Raw genomic sequence first — 17,660 nt, forward strand, 5'->3', positions numbered from 1 at the left:
TGTCATTTTAATCACAGTTCTGCTGTTTATATATAAAAAATTAATATAATAAAAAAATTAAAAATATGGAAATGTGAAATAGTATTAGTGATGAACAAAGGTCTTTTGATAAATAATAAAATCAATTAATAACAATATTAATAAGTCAAATAAAAAAATAAATAAAAATGAAACAAAAGTAGCTAGTAGCTCGAAAAGTATTTGATTTTTTGAAAAACATTATGAAACATTTTTCTCTTATAATTAGTTCTTTTATCGATTTCCGACGTTATTAAAAAAAGCTCCTTCTAAACGATTATTCGGATTTTGATAAATCTTTCTGAAGTTTGTCAAGGGATTTGTTTAGGATTTTTTGATTTAAAGAAATATAGTTAGATTGTAGAAATAAATGGAAAAAATTACAAAAAACCGCTTATCATTGTTTGACATTGAAGTATTTCATGCAGAAAAGAAAAAAAAATAGAAAAAAATAAAATTACACTACTGAGAAAGGATATCATCCCCCCGGGAAGTGGCAAAGTAGTCTAAATTATTTTCACTTTTGAACTTGAGAGTAAGATGAATCTAATTCCAAAATTTTATACAAATTAGAGCACAGTAAAAAAAAATTCAGACACAAAACGCTCCATTGACTTGAGTGAATATTCCGTATCTAATGCCAAACATATGAATTTTTGACACAATGAAACTTCTAAATAATTTTTTGAATGAGTAAATTTTGTGTATTGTGATTTAGTAAAGTAAGGCAAAAGACGACTGCATTAGTTAAAAAATAATAATCTTTTAAATTGAATTATATAGGGTATATTCACTGACCGTCAGACGCATGCGCAGAATGTTCATCTGCCAAACCAGCTACTGTATCTTATATTATTTTAATTTTTGGCACATCTCAGCTGCTTTTCGGCGATAATAATGTAGACATTACATTTTTCTTATTCATAACCATGAATATATTATATTTTAATATTGTCTTAGCTTATAAGTGAATTGAAATATTTGGCAGATGACAGTCTGCATCAAGTATATATTATTCAAGTATATAATAAGTTTTAATTTTTAATTTTCTAATGAATGAAATTGATTAAATAAATAAGAAACTGAATATATCATATAAACAAATATAAAAACATATAATATATTAATAGCAAGCTGCAAAATTTTAAATGTTATAAGTGTTATAAGTGTTTATCTTGGCATGAATACACTTCTTTTTCTTTTCTTGCAAATTTATTTCTATTACAATCTATATATAAATCCATTAAAAAAAATTAAAACACATGTCAATTCCATATGCATTAATCGATTTTACAGTTCTATTTTTATTATGAAAACCAGATGCCACTACAGACAGACTTGTTTAGTTGTTTAAAAGCTATTTTAGCTGCAAAATGTTTCCGTTTGCCATTTTTGCAATAATAAACAATACTTGGTAGTTTGAATAAGACATTTCTGTGTTCAAAAGTGAAAGTTCTTGGTGAGAAATGAAGAAGTTAAAGTTGGATAGATTTTGGACTGCACCGAAAAATGAGAGGTAGGATTGTAAAATTATTGTTATAATAATATTTTTGGCAATAAATGTTTTTAGCAAATTTTGAGGTGAAAATGTCGTTGATTTAAAAATTCAGCATAGATATTGCATTTATTTGTTATATATGTATACGAGGTCTGTTCAAAAAGTACCCGGAATTTTCGTTTTTTCAAAAAAATATTTATTTATTCGTCTACATTAATGTGGCCCCCTTCAAAGTAGTCCCCCCCAGATATAATAACTTATGCCAGCGTTTTTCCAATTTTCGAAGCACCCTTGATATTCACTTTTTGATATGTCCTTGAGCACTCTCGGCGATTTTCTTCAATCGAGGAAAACCGCCGTCCTTTCAGGGTCTCTTCAACTTTGGGAATAGGAAAAAGTCACACGGAGCCATATCTGGTGAATTTTGCACTTTGCAGCACTTTATTTCATTTTTTACGCAAAATTAATACAAATTCTTTGACTTTTTCAATCTTCCATTGTAAAAATCGCCGAGCTCAGAAAAACACGTCGAACCTTAGCGACTACCACAGACAAAGTAAACAGTGAATATAGCTGAAAATTTCATCATACTTTAGGGGCATGTATACCAAACACAATAAAAAAAAATTTGACAATCAGACACTCCAGACCCGCGAAATTTAATATTAGTAATTCCGGGTATTTTTGAACAACCTCGTATATATATATATATATATATATATATATGTATAAAAATAATATAGTGTAATATAATGTGCTATTTTTGACTAAATAACAAAAATATTAATTAAATAATATAAGCATATAAATTGAATAATAATATTATTGGTTGCTGGGTGTTCAGGAGCATATTCTGCTCTTTCCCTGAATACCCAAGAATTTACAATTAAGATTTCTATTAAAATTTTATCATACAATATAATAATATTATCACCAACTTTTGATATATGGTTAAATATTTAAATATGGTTTAATGTTTTGTGGAACCAAGACAAATTTTAGCAAACTTAATTTGTTTCAAAATTAGATTTGAATTTGAATTAATTATGTATAATTATATATTAAAATAATAGTTCGTTATATTTATTATCAATAGATTTATTTCTTTTTTATATTTTTATAAAATTTTAAAAGATCTAGAATAATAAGTATAAGTTAAAAATAATAACTTTATAATTTACAACTATACAAAATTATATATCTAAACAATTTTTCGAATAAAAATCTAATTTTTTCCACAACAATTGAATATATTAAATATCTGAATCTTATCATATTTAAAATAATTATTACAATTTGCTGTATATAATATAAATTATTATATAGTTATTAAATAACTAAATTTGCTCCAGAATTAAATAAGATGGCTTAGATTTTGCCGGTTAATCAGGAGCATTTTTAAGTTTATTGATAGATTCAATTAAAATTATTTAATATAAATATATAAAATATTTAATATATTAACTTAAAATATATATGTAATATGTTAATTTAATATATTGTTCTTATTTAACTAACTTGAATCGATTTTATTGTAAATTTCTGAATTTTGAAATACTATTTTTCTGTTAAAACAGGAAAACATACTAAATTAATAAAAAGGATCCCCAAAGAGTATAATACACCCCGAGACAAACATAATAATTATTATAGAAATATAGAAATTTATAAGTTCAAAAAGTTATATTTTTTAGTTTCTATGTTTCTATGTATAAGGTTCTTCTTATTTGATTGAAATTTTATTTTAAAATTCTCATTTATTCTATTTTCTGTGTAAAACAACAATGTCGAGACATTTTGATGTTTATTTATAAAATATTTTATATTTTTTGAAAAACGAAAACTAAACACAAGTTCTCACAATAATTACAAATTAAATGTTTTTTAATCATTCAAATCAGATACTCCGTTCTCTCATAACCTCGATTTGTATTTTCTGCACTCTTATCTCCGCAGATAAGACCTGCCTTAGCCAAAAACTAATCAGCACATTTCCCTATCAATAGGGATTAAATGTTTTTTGAACCATTCAAATCGGTTGAACCGTGCACCCGAAAATATGGATGAAAAATTGTATCCGAACACACACACAAACATCCATTTTTCTGAGGTTTGCCAAAATGTTCAGAAAAGTCTGAAACGTGAAGATATGCAAACATTTTCATTTTCGATTTTTGGCCCATTACTATAACTTATCCAACGGAAAGTTAAAAATGGTTTTGAAATTTTCAAATTTCAGAAACTATATTTTTCTACAATTTTTTTGCAATAATTTGCTATTCATATTTTTGGCGAAAACAAACTTCTTTTTTGCGAAGTTCATATAAAGGTGAGAAAAAAGACGTCCTCGCCGCATGCCTTGGGTTTTAATTAAAATTTATTATTTTATATCTAGAGGAACATCTTCAAGAATTTTTTTGCAATGGCATTTTATATACATTCGGAGAATTATTACATAAATTAAAGCGATAAAATTTTAATTGCACTCTCTTATCTCGAAAGCAAATGTAATCTATTTTTATAAATTCATTCATAATTATCGGCAAATTATATATATATATATATATATATATATATATATATAAATTTCAAGAATTATTTCCTACAAAATGAAGTCACTACAAAATGAATCACAACCTCAATATTGATGTTTGCAAATAAAAATCAGCACATTCACAGAACAATTAAACACACTAATCATTAATTGCAAATAAATCATAAAACTTACAGTATTTATTTTGGATTTATGAATAATGCCATTATTATTTGTGAAATTTCAGTGTCATTTAGATAAGATAAGGAAGACATTTCGTTGCAAGTAAAATTAGTATGCATTATTTGAGCAATGAAATGCATTTAGGTAAATATTTATTTTTGATAAACACTTTTGCTAACACTTGCCCGTATGACTAATTAGGCCTTAGTTCGATCACAACCTCGGCCGGCTCGATATCAAGCAGCATGATACAAAATTTTCTCTTGAGGTTATAGACCTTCAAATAAAAACTACTAAGAGTGGTCGACCGTTGGGTGCCCACTCGAAATACATACTAGATTAGCAAATTGCCCATACAACACATAGTTATGATCGTTGTTAAAAAATATGAGTGAGTTCATGCAAATTTCCTCGAGGCAAAAAACTATATCATATTACTAGATGTTTTAAGAATTTTTGTTACAAAATTGATACTATATTATAATTCATTATTATAATTTCGATTAATGATCAGACTAAATAGTTAGAGTTTCAAAATTCAATCGACATAATTCCAAAAAAAATGTTAACTTCCCGAAGGAGAAGCTTGTGTTTTCATCAATTGCTAATTTTATGTTATCTCCTGGACGTTTCAAGCCATTCTGAATCGAATGAGACCGAATTTAGAAAAAAAGTAGTATGTGTGTGTTGTGTGAACAGATTTTTGCCGTAAATCGACGTTTTCTCAAAAACGGTTAGACCGATTTTAAACATTTAAAAGCCATTCGATGTATCCCGATAAGGACTATCATTTGACAGCTTTGCGTGACGATTGGCCGAGCCGTTTCTTTGTAATTTGGAGAAAAGTGTAAAAGTTTCGTTCATATTTTAGCCAAAAATTCTGAATCGATTTTGAAAATTCAAAAACTGTTCGAAAGTTATTGGTCAGGAATCGTGCTGATTACTTTTGGTAAAGATCGGCCGGGCCGTTTTCTTGTAATAAAGTGTTAAAAAAAATTTTTCGACGATTTTTGTTATTATTTTTGTGGCGGTAGATACCATAGTCTTCTAGACATACTATTACGGCCCTACGACAACTCACTCACGTTTCAGAGGTTTCTGAACATTTTACTGGCATACCTCAGGAAAAATGGATGTGCGTGTATGGTGTATGTATGTATTAATACAATTTATCGTCGATTTGAATGGTTCAAATAGCATTCGATTCCTAATGATAAGGAAACGTGCTGATTAGTTTTTTGAAAAGGCAGGTCCAGCCGTTACGGAGATACGGAGCAAAGAGTGCAGAGCATAGAAATCGAGTTTTTAAGAGAACGGAGCATCCGATTTGAATGATTCAAAATGCATTCTATTTATAATGATGGGAGAAGGGGTGATTAGCTTTTGGCAAAGGTAGGTTTAGTAGTTTTGGAGATACAGAGCTAAATGTAGAAAAAATGGCAGTTTTTGAGAGGACTAAGCAGCCGATTTAAATTATTCAAAGAACTTTCTGCTTGTTTTGACAAAACAATTGCTTTTGAGGTTAAAAAATTATAACATCATTTTTTTATTTTCCATAAAACATTTTTGTAATTTTGGATTAAAATTCAAGAAATGACCCAGACTAAGCACATTCTTGGCGCCACTCTGGTGCAAATGTTCACCCGAGTGCGTTTAGACTGTTTATGTACTGGAGCACTTTTCCAATTTTGTGAAAACGGAAAACTATTGTAAAATGTGAAAATGCCGCCAAGCTAAGCACAGTGTAAGTGAAAATGTCGCACAGAATTATTTGCAAATGCGTTTAGACTGTGACTATACGGGAGCACTTTTTAGGTTAACTATTTTTTTTTAGGCAACTATTGTTAATGTTCTGGAGATAAATTGATTTATGATTTATGATTTACATTTGATTTGCTCAGATATAACAAACAAGATAGCAAAAATAATGAAAGTTACAGAGTATTTGTGAAAATATATTGAAAACGCTTAAAATTTCTCGAATATTTCATTACGGTACGGGCAGTTCCAGCAATTTGCCTTAAGGCACGATGCTATACACACCACTTGTTTTAATTTAACTATAATTTAACTGTCTATATTACCATCTCTTATACTAAATTACCAAGTTGCCACCAGACTGATCGGATCAATTCTGACCCAGACCCTAACATATCTAGAAAATAAACATACTATTCTTTTAATATATTTTAACGATGATATTATATTTAAGAACCTTTATTAGCAATTGTAACCAAATAAAATGAATATACAAATTACATTTCTTTCCCAGTTCGCTCCTTTCTTTTCTAAACCCCACTACTAGTACCATGAACGGCGAACACTGATGCAAACATTTTCTACAAAACAAATATGAATTTTAAACATTATAAATTTATTCTCTCGATTTGTCGGTCGGTCGGTCATCAGTCGGGTTCCGTACCAAAACCGGTTTATTACGCATTTCTACGAGAATTATTCAATGAAATAATAGACATTTAGTTGAAGTGCTGACGAACGATCGAAAAGTTAGTTAACATAACCTCAATTCTTTGACGTGTTACTGTCACAAGTCGGCGCCGCGGGAAAATCGGAAAATTGAAAATAAAAATTGAGGGTTGGGTAATAGTGTGAATAGTGGTAAATATAAATGATTCAGGTGTAAATTTAAGTGTTTTGTTTAACATTATTATTGGTGCGTCTAAATTTTCTGCTTTTATGCATCCGTATCATGTATTTCTGTTCTCAGTTTCCTGTATTTTTTTTCCTTTTTCAACTTCCCTTAGGGTAAGTTATAGTAATCGCCAGAAAATCAAAAATGAAAGGTTTCAGACGTTTCTGAACATTTTGGCATACCTTAGAAAAAATGGATTTATGTGTGTGTATGTGTGGAAAAAAATCATTTTTTTGTCTTTTTTTAATTTAAAATTTTTCAAAAATCAGATTTTTAACTTCCCGTAGGGCAAGTTATAGTAATCGCAAAAAAATCGAAAATGAAAATTTTTATATATCTTTACGTTTCAAACCCTTCTGAACATTTTGGCATACCTTAGAAAAAATGGATGGATGTATGTGCGTGTATGTATGTGTGTGAGTATGTATGTATGTTAGTATGTGTGAGTGCGGATACAAGTTTTTATCGACGATTTCGGGAACACAATTCAACCGATTTGAATAACTCAAAAGCATTCGATTCGTATTGATGAGAAGACGTGCTGATTAGTTTTTGGGACAGGCAAGTCTAGCCGTTTCGGACATACGCTGCAAAGAGTGCCACAGATGGTCCCTCAGTTTTTAAGAGAATGGATCATTCGATTAGAATAATTCAAAAAAGATTTTACTTGTATTAACAAGATGAAGAACTGATTACATTTTTGGGAAGGCAGGCCCAGCGTTTTCGGAGATCTAGTGAAAAAAGTAAAATTATGCCATTTTCAGGTCAAAAATGATCATTAGACATTCGCACATCAAATTATCAGATATTATATGGAGATTTTAATAAGTATAAATTTTGTTTACATTCCTATGGGTTCCGTACCAATGTTTATCCGTTAGACGGCGACGCGACGCTTACGCGCTTTGACATTTCGTCTCTATGCAGTTAAAGCAGTGCGATTGCTTTGAAAAATAGTTCAAAATTTTCAAAATATAAAGAACTCATTATTTTTCAAAAATGGCAATTTTTTTCAGAGATTTAAAATTTCTCAAAAATCAATTTTTTTCAGTTAAAAAATTTTTATTCTTTCTTAAAAAATTTACTTTTTGGTACGGGAAGTTCCAGAAATTTGTCTTAAGGCACAATACCATATACCACTAGTTTGGATTTTTTCAAGTTTTGATTTCAATACGAATCCAACCCAGTTTCCATTTTTCACGGCCATCTTAATATGTACGGTTCATTTTCCTTCTACTCGTTGAAATATTTCTTCAACCCTTTTCGATAAATTGTTTTTCTCCGTTCAAAACTGTCAAGGTACTTCTCAATAATCTTTCTTAGAGTCCATATCTCTGATCTGTGCAGAGCTATGCAAAAAGGAAAAAAATGTACTTTACTATATATAACAATGAAATAAAAAATGTGTTGAGCTCTAAAAAAGTGAATTAGAATATGTGTAGAAGGGTTGAAAGTTTTTGATTGTAGTTTATATGAATGAACATAAGAGAAAATACAGGGAACTGAAAGCTGAAGTACAGGACGCAAAAACAGAAGTTTGATAAGTAAAAATTGGACTATAAAAATGGGATGAAAGTTGGTTAAAAATAGTGGTTCGGGGAGATAATAATAATAATACTAATTTTTATTATATATATATATATACATATATATATATATATATATACATATATATATATATATATATATATATATATATATATATGCATTATTTTTCCAAAAATGTTTTGCAATTAGTTTCAGTGTTTACAATTCTCTTAAAAATAGACCGAATCGTTTTCAAGTTCAAGTGTTGTGTATGTGTTTAAAAACAGACAGAGTCGAATTTTGTGTTAAAAATTAATAAAAAAATAATAAAATATTAATAAAATAATTAAAAATGGATGAGGAGTCTATGTGGAAAAGTCTTTACGAACAAATTCAGCAAGATAAGGAGGAAACTAAAAATGGAGAGAAGACTGAAACACAAAACGCGTATGTTAATTGTTGACATAGTATTATATTATTACTATATTATTCTTATATAAAATTCTTCGGTACGGGTGTAAGTCGAGATGCTCTTCCTAAACGATTATTCGGATTTTGATAAATCTTACTGATCTTCTGAAGTTTGTTAAGGATTTTTTTAAAATATAAATAGAAATAAATGGAACAAATTGCATAAAACGACATGTCATTGTTTAACATTGAAAATATTTTGACAAATGGAACTATCATCTGCTAGAAATAGCAATTCACTGATGAGCCTAGACAATATTAGAATATAATATAAATATATTCATGATTATGAATACGAAAAATAATGCCTTCATTTATTACTCATTATTGCCAAAAAGCAGCTGAGATGTGCCAAAAATTAAAATAATATAAAATACAGTATATGTATGGCAGATGAACAGTGTGCGCATGCGTCTAACGGTGATTGCACATCAAACTTAGCTTATAATTCAATTTTACAGATTATTATTTTTTAACTAATGCAGTCACGTTTTGTCTTACTTTACTAAATCACAATACAAAAAAAATACTTATTCAAAAAATTATTTAGAAGTTTCATTGTGTCAAAAATTCATATGTCTGGCATTGGATACGGAATATTTACTCAAGTCAAATGAGCGTTTTGGATCTGAATTTTTGTACTGTGCTCCAATTTGTATGAAATTTTGGAATTAGGTTCATCTTATTCTCAAGGGGGTCCATTATGTACATGAGGTTTTTAGGGGGAGGGGGGATTTGACAAAAAATCACGAAATATCACGTGGGTGAGGGAGGGGTATAGTAAGATATCACGTGTATTTATTTTTTATTTGAATTTTTTAAAAATCCAAACATTTACAAAATCAAAAACTTTACAATTTTTTACGTAACTAAAAATACACAGGGGGTAATTTTTAATATCATTATTTATCACCAAGGGGGGGGTCAAAAATCCTTAAAAAGTTGATCACGTGATTAATGGATGCCCCCTAAAGTAAGAAAAAATACGACATGCATAAGTTTAAAAAATTAATATTTCAAACTGATTTATATAATTTCATCTGCCAACATATACTGTCTTGCATTATTTTAATTTCTAGCATATTTCAGCTGATTTTTGGCAATAAAAATCATTTTGGTTTGGTAAAGTTCTAGAAATTTGTTTTAAGGCACGATGATGCCACTTACAACTAGTTTATATTTATATGTTAAAAATTTTAAAAATAAGTTATTTTATTTTATTAAAAAGCTAAACTTTCATAATTAAAAAATGTATTTGTATTGAAATATACAAAAAACAGATATTGAAGTTGCAACTTGCCAATAGGATGAAATTCACTTAAAATACAATTTTTGATGAAAGAGAAAAATAATATTTATTATTTTAGACTCTTGGGATGATTATATAATATATATATATATATATATATATATATATATATATATATATATATGCGCATATATATATGCGCATATTGTTTTTTGCCTTGCAGAAAAATGTAATGTAGACATTACATTTTTTTGTATACTATATTCTAATATTGTCTAGACTCATATGTAAATTGAAATTTTTGGCAGATGACAGTTTTCATTTGTTTTCAATGCTAAACAATGCCTCAAATATTTTCAATGCCAAACAATGATAAGCGTTTTTTTGTAGTTTTTTTCATTTATTTCTACAATCTAACTTTATTTCTATAAATCAAAAAATCCTATAAAATTCCTTTAACAAACTTCAGAAAGATTTATCAAAATCTGAATAATCGTTTAGGAGGGGTATCGTTACATACATTGTTGCAGAAGAATTTTATATATAAGATATAAATTCAGTAATTTTCCAAAATATTTTCATTTATATCTTCAATTACGACTTGATATCAGGTTGTCCCAAAAGTAAATTTTCTGCTCTACTATTTAAGGGGTACAACTAGTGTAACCGCCTAAAAAAAAGGTGATATTTGGGAATTTATATTAAAAAAACTACTTTATAAATCATTTCAAAATTGAGGAATATACAGGGTCCGGCACTCGAAGTGTAACCAATTTCAAACAGCTCGCGTAGCTGATGCACGTGTACCAACTATCAGTAAGTTAGCTAAATGATAGTTTAGTCTATTGTTTATAAGCGTACGAAAGTATTTAGTCGACAGTGAACGCGAAAAAAAGAAATCAGTAATGGATTTCAAAAGTAACAGTGTGATTACATTATATTTAGCTGGAAAATCACAACCAGCGATTGTTCGAGGGCTCAAACACCTTAAAGTGAATAAAGTTTTTGCTTATCGCACCATAAGTCGTTACAATGAAACTGGTAGCATCGCAAAACGTCATGAAGGTGGTCACCAAAAGACTGCAATGTCACATGAGATGGTCAAATAGTGAGAAAGCGACTCGAGCGAAATCCCCGACGAAGTGCCAATTAAATGGCAGAAGAACTTAATACATCTGACCGTAGCATCCGCCGCATACTGAAAAATGATCTCAAGGTCAAGCCTTATAAGATCCAAAAGGCACATGATCTTACGTCGAAGCAGCAGCAAGTGGGACTTCAGAGAGCTAAGGAGTTGCTTCGCCTGGCCGAGAGTGGTAAATTTCCGAACATTGTGTTTTCCGGCGAGAAAATTTTCATAATTAAGCAATTCGCACACTCTCAAAACGATAGGGTTTACTTGACTGAACGTTTAGACAAGAATTTGAGCCATCGACTGGCCACCAGGAGGCAACACCAGCCACAGATAATGGTTTGGGCCGCTGTAACCGCAGTTGGGCGATCTCCAATCGTTTTCATCGAGCCTGGCGTCAAGGTAAATGTGCGATATCATCGGGAAAGTATTCTGAAGGTTGCTTTGAAGCCATGGGCAGATCAACATTTCGGTGGCAGACCATGGACGTTTCAACAGGACTCGGCACCGTATCATAAAGCTCGAGTGAACCAAGAATGGCTGAAAAACACCGTTCCGAACTTCAAAACGTCCGCACAATGGCTCTCAAATTCACCACACGCGAATCCTATGGATTTTTCTCTTTGGGCCATTTCGGAGAGCAAGATCCGAACTAAAGGGTGCATCAGTCTCGAGGCGCTAAAAAAAGCCGTTGTCCGCCAGTGGGCCAAAATACCTGCAAATCACGTTCGGCCAAATGCGATTTGTTTTTGGACCGTCTAAAGGCCATAGTCAAAGCAAAAGGTGGTCATGTCGAGCAAAAGTATATTGTTCTTAAATTTTGTATTATTTTTACACATTTTGTACTTTGAATCGAGTAAAATTGATTTTCCAAACTGAATTTATGGCTCTTTCAATTGGTTACACTTCGAGTGCCGGACCCTGTATTTATACATGTTTTGAGAATACATAGTAAAATTTTTGAAAAAAAAAATGAAATATTTTTTAAGTTATCATCGATCTTCAACGGTGCGACAAAAAATAGGCCCTTAACTGCTGCAGTGATTCCGGCCTTCTAAGTGGATGAAATTAAAAAAAAAAATTGTTAAACTAGATAATATTGTCTGTAAAATGAACTACGATGAAGAGAAAAAATCAAAAATTGACAAAATGACGGTGTTTTTTAAAAAAAGCCGAATTTTACCTAAAATTTTGGTCGTTCTTGGACTCCCAAAATTCGATTTTTGATCCTATCAAAAAGTCGATAGTTTATTTTACGGAGAACTATATATAGAACATGTAAAAAAATTCGATAGTGATCGGATCATTTGTTTTGAGTAAATGCTGCAGTAAATTCGGAAAAAATGCTGTTTCGAGAAAAACGCGTTCAAAGAATGATCGTTATACCATATACTATATATATATACTCTCTAAATGGCTGAAACTCAAAAACTATTTAAGATATCGATTTGAAATTTTGGTATGTTATTTTTGAAGGTATAACCTATCGAAATATGGAAAAATTGAAAATTCGATTTTTTGAAAATTTTACACTAGTTGTGCCCCTTAATACGGTTTTCCGCTCTAAGTATATTATCTTCCATCAAATTGAATCACCAATGATTCGATTACCTTAGGGAATCTTTTACAAATGTTCTTGGAAATGAAGATGTTACCTTTTATGGAATTTTTACAAACTCGGTATTGTTTGTACTGATTGCGAGTTGTGAATTAAATATTAAAACTAGCTGTAAGTGGAATTCTGTCTTGAGGCATTTATGGCATCGTGCCTTAAGGCAAATTGCTGGAACTTCCCGTACCGAAATGTTCGAGGAATACTGAATGTTTTCAAATAGATTATTATAAATATTGTAAACATTGTCTAATATTTATGAGAATTATATAAACTGAATTGCAGAGTTGAAAATATTTGTAAAGTATATTAGAACTATAGCCAGAATTAAAAATAAAATCTGAAATATTTTGATAAAACTAAAAAAAAAAAAAAAAAAAAAAAAAATTGAATAAAATTTTTTTTTCCAAAATCAATTATTTTGTTAAGACAAGCAGAAAGTTCTTTGAATCATTTAAATCGACGCTTAGTTCTCTCAAAAACTGCCATTTTTTACATATTTAGCTCCATATCTTCGAAATGGCTGGGCCTGCCTTTGCCAAAAACTAATAAGCACTTCTCCCAATCATTACTAATTGAATGCTTTTTAGATCATTCAAATCAGATACTCCGTTCTCTCAAAAATTCGATTTCTATTTTCTGCACTCTTTGCTCCGTATCTCCGAAACGCTGGACCTGCCTTTGCCAAAAACTAATCAGCTCTTTTCCCTATCAATAGGAATCGAATGTTTTTTGAACCATTCAAATCGGTTGATCCGTGCGCCCTAAAACGTGACTGGAAATTTGTATCCATACATACATACACACACACACACACACACACACACACACACACACACACACATCCATTTTTTCTTAGGTATGCCAAAACGTTCAAAAACCTTCAAAACGTCGAGAAATGTTAAAATTTTCAATTCCGATTTTCGGCCCATTACAATAACTTACCCTACGGGAAGTTAATAAATAGAATAGAATAGAATTATTGTACAATGGAATGAACGACGTTCCAGGTATTTTCAAGGTGACGACTTGTGCTCAACAAAACGCGTCATATACAATATACATACAACTATGTTATGTACTAAATGTGGAAACATGAGATCAGAATGCGTTTCGCTTTTGATCAGGGACGAAATCGGACGATTTAATGGGTTGGCAATAAAAAAGGGCCGTGAGATCAATGACACGTACATTGAATAATATAGATAGCTATGAATAATATAGATAGCAACATATTTTGACAGTATTTAGTACCATTCTGTATGAGAAGTGCTACATAACATACCATCTGCGTAACATTGGTCTATTCTACTGCAAAATCGTCTTCCTTATATAGAGTTAACCTAGGGGTAGATATATAAGATACATTCAGTGGCGCCTCTATGAAGTGCGGAAACAATCACAATTGAAGTAACGGCAAAGCAGCCGTGTTTCCGATCTGTTTTATACTTTTTGAAGTAAAACTTCATTAGGCGCGACTAGGGCGTAAACCCGTACGAATGCAACGTAAATGCGTTACGGCAGAACTGTACGTCATTTGCTCTCGATGAAATCATTTCAATACGGGTCGATTGTGATTAGTCGTTTAATTTTATTTAATAAATACATATTTAAATAGTAAAATATATTTCTAATCGTGAATCAGATTTCCATATAGGATTGTCCATTTTGTTTAAAACTTGGAAATAACAATTATCACTTAATTAGCGAAGAGATGCTAATAAATGGAACACAATGGTGGAACGTATTTTGCAACACAATCTAGTGAATTAGGCTCTTAGTATATATAATACAGAATATTAATATATTCTAGGAAGTATCAGTAGATACTTATTCCCAATTTAGTATAATTAATTTCCCGTGGGGTAAGTTATAGCAATGGGCCGAAAATCGAAATTGAAATTTTTCAGAGGTTTCTGAACATTCTGGCAAACTTCAGAAAAAAATGATTTATGTGTGTATATAATTTTTCGTCGACATTTTTGGGGGTATAGCTCAACCGATTTGAGTGATTGAACAAGCAATAGAGACCTATTGATAGGGAGATGTGTTGATTAGTTTTTGGGAAAGGTCGGTCCAGCCGTTACGTAGATAAGTAGCAAAGAGTGAAGAAAATAGAAATCGAGTTTTAGAGAGAACGGAGCATCCGATTTGAATGATTCAAAAAACTTTCGGCGTGTGTTGACGAAACGATTGCTTTGGAACAAAGAATTGTTTTTTTTTGTATATCGAAAACAATTCGGTTATTAATTGTAATTGAGACTAAAATTATGAAGCTCACTCATATATTTTAAATAAATATTTTCAACTTTGCAATTCAGTTTATATCTAACATATATATAAAATAAGTCGTGTTTTTCTTCCTGACGATATAACTCCAGAACGCACGAACTGATTTTGACAATTTTGCATTTGTTGGAAAGGTCTCGGGCTCCGCAAGCTTGCATCGTGGCTTAATGCAAATTGCTGGAACTTCACGCACCGTAATTAAAAATTCGAGTAATGACATTAATGAGAATTATCAGAATTATGCTTGCAATTAAGTCAAAGAGCAATTCTTGCCGCAAAGAATAATGGTGTACACGCACTGAATTTCACCATTCAATTAAAAATTGCTGGCGATTTTTGGTGACATACCAATGATTCCGAGTGGTCTTCCGTTTGACTTCAAACGATTGCAATTTCCATTATTTAGAAAATCATTGTTTTTCACATGGGCAGTTATACGTTGCCTGTTCACGAGTTGGAAAACCATCCGCTTTGTTTGTGTTAACGTCAGACCAAAAAACAAAAAATGTGGTTTACCAAAGAGCACTTCAATGAAACGGATAATTTGCGGATTCACTTTTATTTATTTAAAGAAGTTCAACTAAAAAACACTTCATTTTTGTAATCGAAATAAATTCATTGCTGTTGTGTAATAAAATCAAATTTTTCCTTTTTAAATATAAAACAAACAAAAAAATTCTTCATCTTTCTCACGAAACCATCTGGTGGCGAAACGGAGTTCGTCGGGTTTGCTAGTAATTCTTATAAATATTAGATAATATTACATTATTTATTTATAATAATCTATTTGAAAACATTTAATATTCTTCGAACATTTTTGTTACAGTACGGGAAATTGCAGCAATTTGTCTTAAGGCACGTTGCCATACACCACTAGTTTATTATTGCATTTACATAATACATTCAAATTCATAAGTATATATATTTATATATCAAATAAACAATTTATTGAAAATAATGTAGAAAAGTCTAAGAAAAACCGTGAATATTATTTTTTTATATCTAGCAATTTTATAATGAAAATTAATTATATCTTTGTTTATATATAATAATAATACGAATAATTAAATGTGTCAATATTACTGGTATATAAAATAGTGTACCATCTGATTAGTATTAACTTTACTAATTTTGAGTAAATTGTACACGAGGCGTCGCACTATCGGCGTTCCAAGCGCCATCGACGTTCATCTCTCGAACTACTTTTGACATTTCTGTCGGCGCTGTCAAATTAATGTTATTAATTGATTTGACATTGAACCTCCCATTGAAGTTAAAAGTTTATCGAACGTAAAATCAGCTTAAAACACTTTATCTTTACTATTTTCATATGAAATAATCTCACATCATGCTGTCATCAGTCAAACTGATTGTACGAAACCGTCAATTGTGCAACTATTTGAGGTTACAAACGCTAGCAAGGAACATGAGTCTTTTAAAACATAAAGCCTTTGTCAACAATGACTGGGTGCAAGGTGTAAGTGGTAATACGTTCGATGTTATAAATCCTGCTAACAGTCAAGTCGTAGGCTCTGTTCCTAATATGAATACTGAGGATACACAACAGGCCATCGAGGCTGCCTCGTTGGCTTTCCAGACTTGGCAGGACACAACAGCTAAGGAAAGATCTCAGTTGTTAAGGCGCTGGTTTGATCTTATGGTTGAATATAAACAACAGTTGGCAGAGATTATGACGGCTGAGAGTGGGAAACCGATAAATGAGGCTTTGGGTGAGGTTGTGTATGGTAATTCGTTTGTTGAATGGTTTTCTGAACAAGCTAGACGTATCGATGGTGTGAAATCATACAAAGTCCTACGCCATCAAAACAGATTCTTTTAACCAAACAGCCTATTGGTGTGTTGCTTTGATCACACCGTGGAATTTTTCCACATGCCATGATACAAGAAAAGCTGCGGCTGCTTTAGCAGCTGGTTGTACGTGTGTTATTAAAACCGGCTGAAGACACACACCGTTGACAGCATGCGTAGCACAACTGGCACAAGACGCAGGATACCTAAAGGTGTTATTAATATTGTCACGTAGTGTGACCGGTCTTGGCTCCTGAAGTCGGTAAGGTTTTATGTGAGCATCCAAAGTTGCCGGTTTGTCTTTCACGGTTCCACAAGAAGTCGGTAAAATTTTGTACCAGCAATGTGCTAAGCATGGTTAAAAGAGTCGGTTTGGAGTTAGGAGGCAATGCCGTTTATAGTATTCTCAAAGTCCGATTTAGACAAGGCTCTGTTCAAGGTGCTATGGCTTCCAAATTCAGAAACTGCGGACAAACCTGTGTGTCCGCTAACAGATTCATTGTTCAAAAAGACATCTTTGATCAGTTGTAAGCAAATTAAAGTTCGCAATGCACAATCAACTTGTAATAGGCGACGGTAAGGACACAAAAACCACAATAGGACCTTTAATCACAAAGCACAAGCCACCAAAGTCCACGATCTGGTCCAAGATGCTTTATCCAAAGGCGCTGAGGCTGTAGTCGGTG

General features: G+C 31.2%; 1 pseudogene; it reads left to right on the top strand.

The window, feature by feature from the left end:
- Positions 1 to 16,470: 16,470 nt before the first annotated feature.
- Positions 16,471 to 17,660, top strand: part of LOC113388515 — a 2,546-nt pseudogene continuing 1,356 nt past the window's right edge.

This window comes from Ctenocephalides felis, unplaced genomic scaffold (genome assembly GCF_003426905.1).
Source record: "Ctenocephalides felis isolate EL2017-DRISC unplaced genomic scaffold, ASM342690v1 CF-g0.4_SCAFFOLD_03572, whole genome shotgun sequence".
Classification (NCBI taxonomy): Eukaryota; Metazoa; Arthropoda; class Insecta; order Siphonaptera; family Pulicidae; genus Ctenocephalides; species Ctenocephalides felis.